Source organism: Anoplophora glabripennis, unplaced genomic scaffold, assembly GCF_000390285.2.
Source record: "Anoplophora glabripennis isolate ALB-LARVAE unplaced genomic scaffold, Agla_2.0 scaffold695, whole genome shotgun sequence".
In the NCBI taxonomy this organism is placed as follows: Eukaryota; Metazoa; Arthropoda; class Insecta; order Coleoptera; family Cerambycidae; genus Anoplophora; species Anoplophora glabripennis.
The window spans coordinates 111,672-126,665 of record NW_019416777.1 but is presented as its reverse complement, the minus strand read 5'-3'; the positions used below and the strand labels follow the sequence as shown (position 1 = coordinate 126,665).

General features: G+C 29.3%; 1 protein-coding gene across 2 annotated transcripts in view; it reads left to right on the top strand.

The window, feature by feature from the left end:
• Nucleotides 1-14,994, top strand: part of LOC108913484 (RNA-binding protein fusilli) — a 150,659-nt gene that overhangs the window by 75,433 nt on the left and 60,232 nt on the right. The gene's annotated exons all lie outside the window — the stretch shown is intronic.

The window sequence follows — 14,994 nt, the reverse complement described above, 5'->3', positions numbered from 1 at the left end:
CACTTATAAATATAAATACAGGGAAAAGTTAATATATTATTTTCTATAAAGTAGGGCTTACAAGAAGTTAGTGAAGGAATTCCAAATATTAATCGGATAATTCTTTTTTGTGAAATAAGAATTCTATTAACTTTGACGCTACTGGCACTACCCCAAACAATAACATTAAATGACAAGTGGCAATAAATTATTGAGTAATAAATGTCAATCAGCTTTTTGGTATCAAATATGGACTTTAACTGTAGTAAAGCATAGTAGCCACTATTTAACTTTTTGCATACATATTCAACATTACTGTTCCAGCTCATATCACAGTCAATAAAAGTACCTAAAAATTTAGTAGTATCAGATAGTTTGATTATTTTGTCATTTACTGTAACATCAAAAGAGGATATACGTTTATGACGGGAGCCAAATTGCATGCATATAGTCTTCTCAGCATTTAATACTAATGCGTTCTTATTACACCAAATTGTAAATTGGGTCGATAAAGTATTTAAATAATTTCGGAGTCCTTCATGACTATCCGCGGCAGCTGCAAGTGTAACGTCATCGGCGTACAATACAGTGCAATCAGTACTAACATGAGTTGGAAGATCATTTATAAATATTAAAAAAATGAGTGGACCAAGGATTGAGCCCTGAGGAACCCCGAGATCAACATTTTGTGTATTGGAATAGGTATTATTAAGCTTTACACATATTTTTCTAAACTGTAAATATGACAAAAGCTTATCAAATAATAGGAATGTTATGTCATGCCATCTGGGTATTTTCTAACTTTTTTATATACAACTCCACATGTAAATATTCTTATAACATTTACTTCCTTAGTCCTACATATAAAATTGTTTACTTTGTACGTGAAAATAATTCTTAAAATGTGGGGTTAGGATAACAGCAAACGAATGTTTTACAAACGCTTTTTTTTAGTTATTATTTTATTTGAGTAAATTTAAATAGTAACAATGAATAAACAGAACATCAAGGATTTAATTTTTGTACTTACTTTTGTTCTACACATTTTACTTTTCAAGATTTCAGTACCTAAAAACGCCAGAAATTTGACTATTTCCCGGCCATGGATATGGCCACCTTAAGGTGTCTAGATACTAATTTACGTATTATTATTCAAGTCCCACAAGTTGTGTAAGGGTAGGTAAGGGGGTGATTTCATCCAAAAATGTTTCAATATTTTGAAAAATAGAACCATTTTCGAGAAATTCAAGTTTGCATAGGTTGAAAAAAATAAATTTGTGTATTTTAATTTTTAAACTTTTTTTCTTGAAATTTCTGCTGGATTTATTACTTTATAATAAAAATTCAATTCCTTTCAAACGGTAACACATAAAATAATTGATTTGTAAAAATTGTTGCCGTTTTTCCTTAATAATCTATAGATCAATATTTTATTGAATGAGATAAAAATAAAAAAGGGATTAAATAGTAAAAATTACTCTCTAATACAACATGTGGGATTTGAATAATATTGTGTCAATCATATATCTCGAAAGACTTTCAAGATATCACAAAACTGGATTTTGCAATCTTTGAGTGCGTTTATAACAGAGCATTGATAAATGATTACGCAAGCCACGTGAACAGTAATTTTATTTCGTTCGTGTTAGCAATTAAATTTCGATAAAATTAAAACAATAAGATCATGATTACATTAAAACTCAACATTCTGTTGCACCGGTTGTGCTTGGTGTAATATTTCACAAGATTTATGGATTTTTCGTTGCCATTATCAGCCCTACAATGTTAGTTGCCTAAGCTCGGTGGTCACGTGGCTTGTACATATTTATGAAAGCTCTGAACCAAATTTAGTGAAGAAATCTCCAATACTAATTATAAAATTAACTCAGCGTATTTTGTTGTTTCTGTGATTATCAAACTCTTCGGGATTTTTCTTAAGGTCATATAAAATTTCATGGAGAAGTTTGACAGCAGAAACACATTCTTGGTAAGTCATGTACTGTCACGTGACGTAATAAAGTACCTCTTATCCTAAATGGCATTTGTCGTCATAGTGATTTGATTATTTTCATGGCACTTTTACATTTGACAATTTTATTGGAGCCCTGAAATTAATATTTACGGGTAGTTTATGTATTTTTCCCACAAGTTGTTCGCTATAATCAAATATCAAATTTGTTATATTCTTTGAATTCAGAACAAATATACATATATATATTTGTATAAAATTATAGAATGCATACTCCGTTAAACGAAATCGACAATGGTTTACCATCAATATATGCGTTGAAAAAAATGTATTAACGCCAATTTTTTTTATATTTTTAAATGCGCAGAATCAGATTATCCCTGTGCTCAAGCAATTTGGATAAACTTTTTTAACTTACAGAGGCGGTTCATATGTCTATTGTAATTCAATGCTTCAAGAAAACTTATGATATAGTTATTCAGAAAATAGTCAAAATTTTTACACCCACAACTTAAAAAATCGTGCGTATTTTGTATAGAGGAAATAGAATATAAATATAAATTTTATTTCACCGCATAACTATGGTTCTGGGAATATTTTGATTTTCATTTATAGTAAATATATATCTTAGTCTTGACATCCTCTACAAAGTAATGTTGGGAGTATATAGAAACGTTCGTAATTACATCCAAATGATCTTGTTTTGCATTAATCAAAATCATAGAACATCACCTGCTAATTTAGTTAAATGCAGGATCATGAATAACAAATATAGTTAATCACAACAGTGAAATCAGAAAGGAGTGAATAATGTGCTAGTCAATTGTAAATTCACTAACATACAGATTAATAACCAATGTCAAGCCTAAAATTACATTTGTAAAATAATGTAATTAACAAGTGACCCTTGTCTCTTGTCTAAAAGGTAATTCATACCAGACTCACTTTTGACGAACATAAAATTGATTCGGATGATTCTGTGGAGTATTTTTAGAACAAGAGAATAAAAAACAGAGATTTGTATGCGAATCCTAAAAGTATTTGTCTAATACGCATGAATTTAGGCCACCTAAAGTTATTGATATATTTTAAAATTATGTCATTGCACCAGCTGCATACATTTCATTGGTACGCCATTTGTATAGCTTTGGCGAATATTTGCTTTCGAATGTAATCGCCATGCAGCATCCACACGATACGGCATTTGTTTCCGTTTAACAAATATATAAGTGACCTTATTTGGCAAAATTCCTATTAAGAACAATTGTGGATACAACAGAGTAATAATAAAGTTATATTTAAAAGCAATTTTAGTAAAATATAGATTAGAAGGAAACAAATACATGTATAAACTACAGTAACACATCTTACGGTACATCACAATTATTTTTAAAATTATGTAATAGTACACCAATACTACAGTTGAAAATATCACATATATGACAGAGTTATAGTTGCTGCACATAACATGAAGAGGTGATTTCAATAAAATATTGGTGCGAGAGTCTCATTGTAAAACATACATGTCACACGATTATTAATTCTCGGCACAAGAAAGTTAATTTGAGTAAGGAGGTTCGGTGCATCAACGATACTGTGCAGTAGCATATATAAAAATTTTACGCTATACATCTTTCTTCTATACAATAATGAAGTGAAATCAAATATGTTTAATATATTAAGGCGTAATGCTAAAAATTTCAAAAACTTCTTCTGTCTCTATCAATCATATTAATGTAACATACATAGATGGGGTTCCACACTAACGAGCAGTATTCCAATTTGCAACTAACATATGATTGATACAATTTAATTAGAACATTATTGTCACGGAACTCTTGACCCATTCTAAAGATAAAACCCAACATCCTCATGGATAATGAGACAGTCAGCTCAATATGTGAGGAAAAACTAAGTTTATTGTCCCAGATCTTTAACTTCATCTACTCGTGTCAAAATTTCGGAGTCAATTCGGTAATCATAAATAATTAAATTGAATTTACGTGAGAATATAACAGTCTTGCACTTGGAGATATTTAAACTGAGGTAATTTCACACACACCAGTGAGTTAATTTTTCCAAATTCATTTGCAAACAGTCACAATCATCTTTTGATTCGAAAGCCGAAAATATTTTCAAATCCTCAGCGAAAAATAACTTATCACATGTAATTAATGAATGAGCTCAAATCATTGATGAAAATAGAAAATATATTATGTATTTTTTTTTCCTTTGTAGCTAAAATTATTAAAATACATAAATATATTTTGTACTCAACCTAGTGATATTCTTAAACATTTTCACAAATACATCAGTTCTTATTTGCAGTACCTACTACCTACTAATTTTTAACCAACCTTTTGTTAAAGTTCAATGTTATCATTATCCATGCTTTTGTTAATTCATTCCATCTGTTCTTTTATGTACACACAAAAATTGTCCCGAGTTTTAGATACGAACTGTTACGTAAGCCTGAACACTCGTGAGATATCCACCTTCCGAACAATGCGTGTGGGAATGCCTCTTTAGAAATGCTTCTGTCTTTAAAATAAAAAGAATGCGAAAACAATGCGCGTTACACAAATTACGTAGAACCGCATACAATTATTAATTGAGCATTGAGAAAGATGTCTGCTAAGAACTTATTAGAAATATGGTTATTAAAACTTAAATATATGTAGTTAAAACCGAGGTCATATATGAATAATCAGGTAAGTATCCTACAGACTTCATATGCGATATGTGAATCTGTATTTCCAGTGGAGTTGGTGTATAATTTTGCTTGTAAATAACTAATTAATTACAGACATTTTTCAAATCTTGGGAACGTTATATTTTACGTTTATTCTTAGTAAAGAAACTCTTATAGAGCAAGATTTAATAGCTAAAATCTTAGTTATTATTTTAAGAAAATTCCGACAAAATATTGTATAATTTAATAGTAACTCCATTTTTTTAATTATTAATTCCGAAATTATTTCTACTATAGCAATTACCTCAATTTAATTTAGAATTGGCAATCTTAAGCTAGTCGAGATACTAGACAGAAACAGACTAACTCTTAATGCAAAGGTTGTTGAAAGTATAATAGAGTCGTGCTAAAAACCTCAATGTCACTGGCCTTGGTGTGCAACTGTGAAAAATCGTTTATGCATGATTGGGTTTATTTAAATGAAATGTTGTTAAGTCTTAGAATTGATACAGTAAAAATAAAAGTGTGCCGAATTCGATGTTAGATGAAATGAAATATGAAATACACCGAAGAGGTTTTTAACTTTAGTTAATAAAAAATTTAAATTTTAACTTCTTTATTTCTGTCATTGTTTGCAGGCGTATGAAACGAATAACAAATATTTTGTACTACCTACTTTGTAATTATATAGATGCAGTATTGATAAATTAAATGTAATATTCGGACGTTTTGTCATGCAGCGACTATCTTCAGTATCTTATATACTATTGCTATATATTACATTTATTACACATACCATTACCTTATATATTCGAATCGATTAAATTTGTCTAAATTAATCAGTATTTGTATATGCCGCAGTAAATTGTTACAGTAGTTCCAATAACAGAACTTTATTGAAGAAAATGTCCCTGTTATCATATTTTCTAAAAGACATAACTTTGGAGATTTGAGTATTTTGGAGTTTTTGAATGGTAACAAATCTAAGCAAATATTTCGACATAGATGATTTGGACTTGGAATTGTGACTTAGGTAACTAAGTATTGATACAAATTCACAGTTTGTAGTATTTTTATAATTGCTTGAATCATAAAACTTTAGTACGATTACGTTTCAAAATACAGTTGTAACGGAAATATTTCATTGGCGAACACATAGTGGAAAGACACTCTGTCAAAATTGCTGTTAGGAAAAGTTTCCTCTGTAAAGGCAAATAGGCATTTATTATAGTAAATAATATTTTTTATTTAAACAATCAATGCGGTGAGTTAATAAATTATTAAATGCCACCAAAAACTCTTTTTCATCCTACTTTAAAACAGTTTCTTTCTTATTATACTAATTGAAATAAATAATACACCGTGTATTATATGTTAATAACTTAATGTATTATTTAAAAACAAATTCACATCGATGTACAAAATTAGTTTTCAAAACATTTTAAAAATTTTGAGATTGATAAAGCTTCTCTCAACCAGTGGCGGAGATGTGGGAGATACCGTCTCTAAGAACTCCCAAATTTCTACGCCACAATATTTTGGAAATTGAATAAATGCATTTAAATCCGGTTGGTGTTTCTAAGAAAATGATTTGAATTACCTACATTTCTAACAAAAAAAAAACACCTATGTTTTTTATAAAACGATTACTTTTGATATTCAAATACGTCGATGATTTATTTTAAGTTTCAAAAAATTGTTACCCAAAAATTAGTCGTTTTTCGAATAAAATTGAAGACATCGATTTTCTTAGTCGTTACTTGAAGTTTCATAAGCCTATGTCAAACATTTTAAAAGATATTTAAATAAATAAATGTGATAATTTTCTAAATTTCAACACGATGCAGCCCGAAAACGGCCTACGTTTATAGGAGTATGGGGTTATCACCGGGTAAAGTTTGGCTTAAGAAGTTCGAGACACCATGTCACTTATACTAACATATATTTTAGAATCGCAAATCCGTCGCCGCACCTTTGCTGCATATCTGTAGCGAACATCTTTTCAGTCAAATAAATTTGTAATGTGTTAAATTCTAATCTGAATTGGTGATTATGGTAGCTCTGTTTCAGCAATTTTTCAAATAAAAAGCTATGAATTAAATTTATTAAATAATAAATCAACAACTTGCGTCTTTCCTTGCTATTAAGCATTTTCTATTAGCATATCTCCTAAGTTTTATTTTTATTAAACTCTTAAATCTTTTTTACTACTTAAATATATGTAAATATGCTATGATAAATATATGGATTTTCCCAATTCAGCGGAATATAGTTGCTCTTCAATTTTTCTCTTTTTCTGACCAGGGTATACAAATATTAAGACACTTTGTATGCGTCATAATGTCTGCCTGTAATATTTTATATTGTACTGTAAACTTCTGCCATTCTTAATTGATTGTCGTTGTTTTTTAAATTAAATTTCTTTAAATACGCTCCTATCATACGCGTATAAATATAATGAAAAGGAAAATCGAAAAAAAAAATTCGAAAATCTCTTAGTTTTTAAGATATTACCTATACTTTTTTAAATTTTAAATTTTTGTTACCCGCTACTGGAACTTAAAACAAAACGCTTAGTTCATTGAATAATAAAGAAAACGATACGGAATTAATTCCCTTACTATTAATAAAATTTGTTTAGCAAAAAATGATCAAAAGTAAAAAATTAAACGTTTTACTTACTAAAAAGAAATCAACGTTATTTTGGTACATTGACACTTACTTTACTAAATTAAGTTACAACAAATGTCAAACTGTCTTATGTTATTGTCAAGGCTAATTGTCTTTCACTGTTACTAGGATTTCCGGATCGTTGCGTATATTCTGGTGGCATTCTTTATTCGTTTTGTTCTCGTAGTTCCTCTCAGTCATATAAACTTTTGTGAAATGCACCAGATGTTTCAAGCGACCCCACAAATAAAAGCCGCACGGATTGAAATCTGTCAATCGGACGGGCTATGCAACTGGGCCATTTCGACCAATCCACTGTCCAGGAAAGTGCTAACTTACCCATAGGTATACGAATAATTCAGGCATTATGGCAGGAAGCACCACCATCATGGTACCACATGTTTCTACGAATATTCAGTGGAATATCATCCAATAAACCAGTTGGCATATTACGTAAAAAGTATAAATACCGTCGACCATCGACTATTCAATCATTATTATTGTATTATATTATATTATAATATCAATTATATTAATATTTTCCATCCTAAAATTGTATTGAAGTCTTCGTAATACCCAGTTACAAATATGCTGTCGATGACGATAACCCTGAGACTATAAAAATTTAACTTTTTAACCGCTGTTCTTTTAAAATTCTCCACAGTGTGAACCTTTTGATACATTATGCTGTATAGTCAGTCCACAAGAGCTTATTCTAGGATTATTTGCAACATTCTGCAAAAGTGCACATTGCAACATCCGCAGTACGATTAGATTGTTGTCAGTTCATCTTTAAAAGATCTGTGGTCTGAAGTTCCTGAACAGATTATCATATTTTTGTCATTGTCGTTTTAAAATTTCACTTTTTTGTTAAAGTTTTGTATTTTATATTTAATTTAATATCTACGAATATTCAGACATCGATTTTAATTTTAAAGAGAAAAAGAGACCAGTTTTAGGAGCTATCTTTAACAAGCAGGAACACCCATTTTAGGAAGCAACTCATGTAGTTCATTACGTGAGTTTATATTTTTCAAACAGGTGATGTTAGATATAAGAGAAAAAAATATGTTTTCATTATTTTTTTAAGTTCGCCTCTTCTGGAGAGTAGACGAAGATAGCAGCAAAACTTAATGAAATGTATGAGCCGTACACAGGAAGCTGCAATTACCTATATAATTATTATGAGATTGAATTTACAACCAAATATGAAAGGAAATTAAATTAAAAATATATATATTATCCGGTCATTGTAACTAGATTGTTCAACTTTCTTGACATCTATAAATAAATAGGAACATAATTCTTTCAGGCCTTTTACCTGTCAAACATAAATTGTAAGTTGCCCTATGTCCCATACAGTTAATGTTCATGTCCAAACAGTAGTATTAAGTTAAGCTAAAAATAATGGGCAAATTGTATGTCAGTAGATCATGTCCACTTCTATCTACTTTTATAAATTATGTATTGGTTAACTCATTTTTTCCAAATTATTTTAAAACGCTTTATTCGATTTACCTAAACAAAATTTAATACGCATTTCACACACATGGTAATCGACATAACATTTGCAAAAATGAGAAGATATCGCAATCCAAAAACAAATATGTTCAATTTTTTTATACAGGTACTGTTACAAATTCCCTTTTTTTATTATAGTGTCGTTCTCCAACTTTTGTTTCTTTTATTGTTTTATATTCTTAACGTTTCCGCGTAATTAATTATTTTGTTAGTCATTATCAACATATTTTCATTACAATTCTATTTTGTCATGAAAAATTTGATTTATTTGCTAAAAAAATATAATAATAATAATTCCATTTCTCTCAGATTTCTCCCATTTTGTAAATTGTGATTATCAAATATGAATATCAGTAATTATTTTCAATTCGAGAGCATTAAATTAGATCAATTGAATTCATAATTTTGAGAAAATGAGGAAGAGCTGAAATGAATGCGATTACTTTTTCATCTTAATTAAATTATGAAAATCATTTTCACTAGATTGCAAGTTTCTCCTTAAAACTGTGCAATAAATACGTGAGAAAAAAAACTTGAAAGAAACCCTAATTCTTATAAAAATAAGAATTGAAATTGTGACGACTGCAAAAAATCTGAGCATATGTACCTAGAGGTGGGCATAGTGATGTTAAATTACTTGTAATTTATGGAAATGTAATTTTACTGGTAACATTTCATGTAAGTTACAAATTAGCTTTGTAATTTATGACATTTAAATTTTACGACATTTTAAAGTGTACTCAGCTTGTTTAGCTTCTCAGTACTCAGCTTCTATAAAACTAGTCCTGCAATTCAATGATTAAAAAATAATATTTGTCGATTTTTACGCAAAAAATTAAAATTTTTATTCATATAAGTAACATTCATATAAGTGCAGCAGTAAAAATAAAATAAATCAAATCTAAATACAAATATTTAAGTTTCTATTTAAAACAGCTTTTGTTTCTTTAAGCATTTGTTTTTCTGGGACATAGACCTTTTTTGTAGAATGTATTACAATTAACAGTTTTTAATTTTTCGTCCTTTATTTCTGTTTCCTTTTCTATCTCTTTCGTTCTATCTATTTCTGTCAATTCGGTCTTTACATGGTACATGGTCAACCTAAATTTTAGTCAAAATTACGAACGAAAAATGCAACAACGAAAAACAAACCTTTTCAAGTGAAATATTTTGTATAACAATAACACGCCTTTTTTCATTACATTTTGCCTCAAATCCTTAATTTCTTTCAGGTAATATCTTATTCTTAGAGCTTGTATAATCCTGGTACGCATCCTCACTATCACCATACTCTTCAGAATGAATGCTAATATTGCTAAACCAAAAGAAAGGTTATAAAACCTTAAATGTCAAAATTGAAATTGGCGCGATATTTAAAATTAAGTGTAAATTAAAATTAATGACAGTAAATTACGTAATTTACCTAAGTTATAAAATTACATCAATTACATAAATTACATCCGTTATCTTACGGTGCGTAATATTACGGTAATTTTACAGTAATTTATGTAAGTAACAATTTGTCATTTTACCATTTACATCACTAGGTGGGCATATATTTCCAGAAAGCGGTTACTTCGGTTACCACGTCAAATAGTGACATCTATACAAGTATATGAAATTTTAATTAAATCAGAAAAAGCATTAGAATATCAAGAAAAAACTAAAATTTTTTACTGACTTTGAGATCATTTAACGGCTAAACTTTGGATAGAGGTAAACTAAATTTTCTTATTTCGGCCTCAAGTATCTGTGGTAGTTCCATGTACACAGCATATTGGAACACCCTGTACGTCAATTTTTATCTTATTTATAATTTAATGGGTGTAACACCGTTAAGAACCTATTTCCAACAATATCCTGTTTGTAGTTCAGGATATCTTGCTTATTTTTTAACGATTTTTATTACTATATTGGTTATCTGGATACAGATTACACGTAGTACGGATGTCCACATGACATTTAGTAAAATTACATAATTATTTCATAAGTATAATAGGCTTGTCAACATTTGCTTACATTCAAATATTTTTAAAAGGGAACGGAAATACCACTATCGCTTATTTATAATTTCAAGAACTAGTCAATGAAACGACAAGACCAATTTTCTATAACAATTTAAAAAGCAGATAGCGGCGCTTTTTGCAGATTACTCAGTTCTTTAACTATATCATTCATCAACAGGGGTCTTTAATCTTAAGTCAATGAAACACATACCGGCGCTATAAAAAAGTCAACAAGAAATTAATCTAACTTTAGCGGTACCGTTAATTTTGCCAGCATGACCTACTTTTATCCTCATGTAGGAAGTTATAAAGGCAACAACGTGAAAAAAAAGTAATTGTTAATTATATAGGAACCTTATTATTTATAAATTTTCGTCACCATTATAAAAAAATGGAATGAAACCTAGTTTACAGTTTCACATATTTAACTGTGGAGACATTTTAGATACTTACCGTTGGAAATATGAAACAATCAATCAAAACTGATGTGGCAACTTTAAGAAAACTATATATGTTTTATTATTATCATTTTTTTTTTAATTATTTTTCGTCACAGTGATATGTAGTTAAATTTGAGCTTGATTCCACGTTCCTAATGATGTACCTACTTTAAGAAAAATGAAAATTTTGTGAAGAATAAGAAGACCCTTTTTTGTATCTATCAGTCGATCATTAAAAAAGAAATTTGTAAATGCACAACTCTTATCTAGATCTCAGGGTCAGCAACCCCTATTCAACTGTTTATTTTTTTTTGATAGAAAAGTTCTCTATGAAGGCTTACAGCATCCCTAAAAAATCGATATGAGTCCAATGCTTTATTATCAAAATATGGCCATTTTAATTTTTGCTAGCCGTCGCTGGTGATCCAGTATTTTCATTTCTATGAACTTGTAGGAAACCCTTGAAACTATATTTGCTTCAGCGATAGTTACGCCACTGGTTGCACATTATATGGTGTTAACACTTCTCTGCAAAGAGGTTGTTAAAGTAATGTTTGTTCTCGCTCTCATTCCAGCTTGGTGACTGCTCTGGTAGATAATTGCCTTTGCAATTGTTTTGTTTCAAGTAAAATTGTAATTTTTTCGCAGAATGTAATAAACAGTTAGTCAGTAACGTATAAACTTTGAGACGTTAGTTCTGCAAATTACTTTTACATGTATAAATTACCTTTGTTTGAAAAAATTCTTTGACGCAATAAGAAACAGTTGGTTTGGCAATTTTTTATAAAGGTAAACATTTTTATTATAAGCGAGATAGTTGTAAAATACTCACCCTTACTTGTGTGTGTAGTCTACTTAGCATTAAGCATATTTCCATGACAAAGTAATATTATCCCAGAAATTCATTGCACAAACAAATTTTAATTTATGTTGTAAGCCGGCCTTGACTCTTCTTCATATATGTAGGTAGGTATATTTTATTATTATATAAAGTGTAAAATGAGCAAGATTTTTGCGGTTGGAGCCGTACTCATTTTTGTTCATAGTAAAAAACAATATATCGCACTGCTGCAAAATAAATTGTGAAAAAAAATGTAAAACAACTGAATGATGTTCTGTGAATCATGTGAAAATTGTCCTTTTATGTCTATTTTTTTCATTAGTGTTCCGTAAAGGAGAATGTGCAAACGGATGTTATTCCTTTTTGTCCCTACATTGCAAAAACAATTGAACACTGCTTCATAAAAAAAGTAGGTTGAACTGAAATGAGATTTAACAGTGACAACCTTTTACCGTACTTTATTTAAAAAATATTAAACTAATTCAAACAAATTAAAAAAAAATAATCTGATCTGTTTGACTTCATTCGATAAGATTGTTTTTATTTTTTGGATTTGTAATAATAGAATGTTTTTTTTAATTTTTTACCCATTTATTACATCCTTCTAAGACTTTCAGTTTTGGCCAAGTTATTGGTCAATTTTAAGATTGCTGAAACAAAACTTGATTTATATTAATATCAACATTAATATTATTACATAAATATAATATTAGTACTTGGACATATTTCTTTTTTATGTGATAAATGGAGGATGTGATTATTTGGTTTATTCTGAGAAAAAAAGTTCATATAAACGGACCGTTTTCGAGATTTTTTTCAGTTTTTTGACGATATCACATTAACCATTTGAGATACCTACAGAATTCAAATTTTTCACACGTACTATCATTAATACATATTAGCTACTTTTGAGCTCTAATTGATTTGGCATGGATAATCTAAAAGCGATCGAATTCAACCAGTTTAGTCAAATTTACAAAAATTCATACAGAGTGTTTAAGAACTTGTCACCAATGTTGTGACGTTAAACTTGAATATACTCAAATATTTCAAACGGTACACCCTGTATATTATTATTACATTAATGGATGCTCAATTGAATTTACGTTAAAATGATACTATAGTTCCCTATACCCAAAGTTAACAGAATGTACCTACAGTGGATTTGGTGCACTAAAAAATTGAATAAAAAACGGTGTCTGATTAATCAACTGTAATTTTTATTATTGTTATACCTTTGCCAAAAACAATAATTCAGTACATTAAATTAAAAAGGGCGATGCTTTAAATAAACCCAACATACTCGTAGATTTTTCTGTGTTGAAATCAATAATTTCCAATTTACACGAGAACTGTTAACTTTGGGTATAGGAAACTATAGTATCATTTTAAAGTAAATTTAATTCTGCATTCATTAATGTTATAATATACAGGGTGTACCAGTTGAAATTTTTTAGTAAATTCAACTTCAACGTCACAATATTAGCCACACGTTTTTAAAAATACTCTGCATGAATTTTTGCAGTTTGGTTGAATTCCATTGCTTTTAAATTAACCATGCCAAATTTCATTAATAAATAAAGCAAAATGTCGGAGTTATTCTATCTTCAAAAATCACTTACATCCCTCATTTTTTTTTCGAAAATTTATAATACCTTGAAAACTGTCACATTTTGGCCCATAGTACCTTATATGAAATTAGTCTAGAATTTGCCGTAGAATTAAAAAATACATAAATATACAAAATTTGAAATAACAGAGCTGATGATGACTTCCGGTATAACCGGAAGTGCGAAGAAGTTTACACTATTTTCATTGAATAGATCTTTTTGATAAACCCCTGTATACAAATTTTCAGATTTCAATTTTGACCACTTTTTGAGATAATCCTACTGGGCCCTCTTCGGGATACACCCTGTATGTAGTATATTTTTTCATCTACAAGTTAATTTCCATTCAAGCGATGTGCCCGTTTTTTTACTTGATATCAATTTAATCGGACATGTAGCTTTCACTTTTAGTTTCACTACGTATGACCAGCTATGTTATCAAGTCCAGCATTTAATGGTAATTAGTTAATTAGCTTTTTGACGTGTGCATATAATGACTATAATTAAAAAAAAGTTGTCGTTTTTTATATCAGTCCAAGGATTTCATGGTAACGCTGACAAACTGCGTTTTGCTATCAATTTTTAATTGACTTTAATAGTGTTGCATTTAACTTTCTTTCAAATCAATTAACAATGTTTCTCCATTTGACTTATGTAAAAACTACGTATCAGGTACGGGGTGTAGTTACGACATTGCTATCGTCAAAATAGAGAAAAAGTAACATTTTTGTCTAAACGATCCCTAAGGGCTGTAGGATACTTGAAAGTTTGGAAGTGCAACACAGTTTTTGACCAGATGCTCAAAAAGCATAGAGACTTCAATAGTATAGCAATAGCTTTTAGAGTAGAAAAATTAACACAAACTACCCAATAGCGTCATTTTCGTTGACTTAAAAAAGACTCTTTTTTACAATCAAAATTTTGCGCCACTTCCAAAAGGATCGTTATTATATAGCGAGGAAGCATAGAAGAAAACCAGAATAATTTCACATTTACATATCTAAAAAAGAGAAGATAGACAGAAGCAAACAGTTTTTGTTTTTTTTTTTTTTTTTAATTGAGCCAAAACACTGACTTTTACCTATGATCCATTACTGAGCATTCTATAAAGAGAATTCGAGTCACAAAAGTTATGATTAGAACTGGTTCATCCAAATCTTTAAAAGAAGGTTGTACAGTTTGATAAGTTTCTTGCAGTATTAGTTATTTTTTCACAGAACATTGTATGTAAAGCTGGATAATGTTACATAAACAGATATCCAGTGA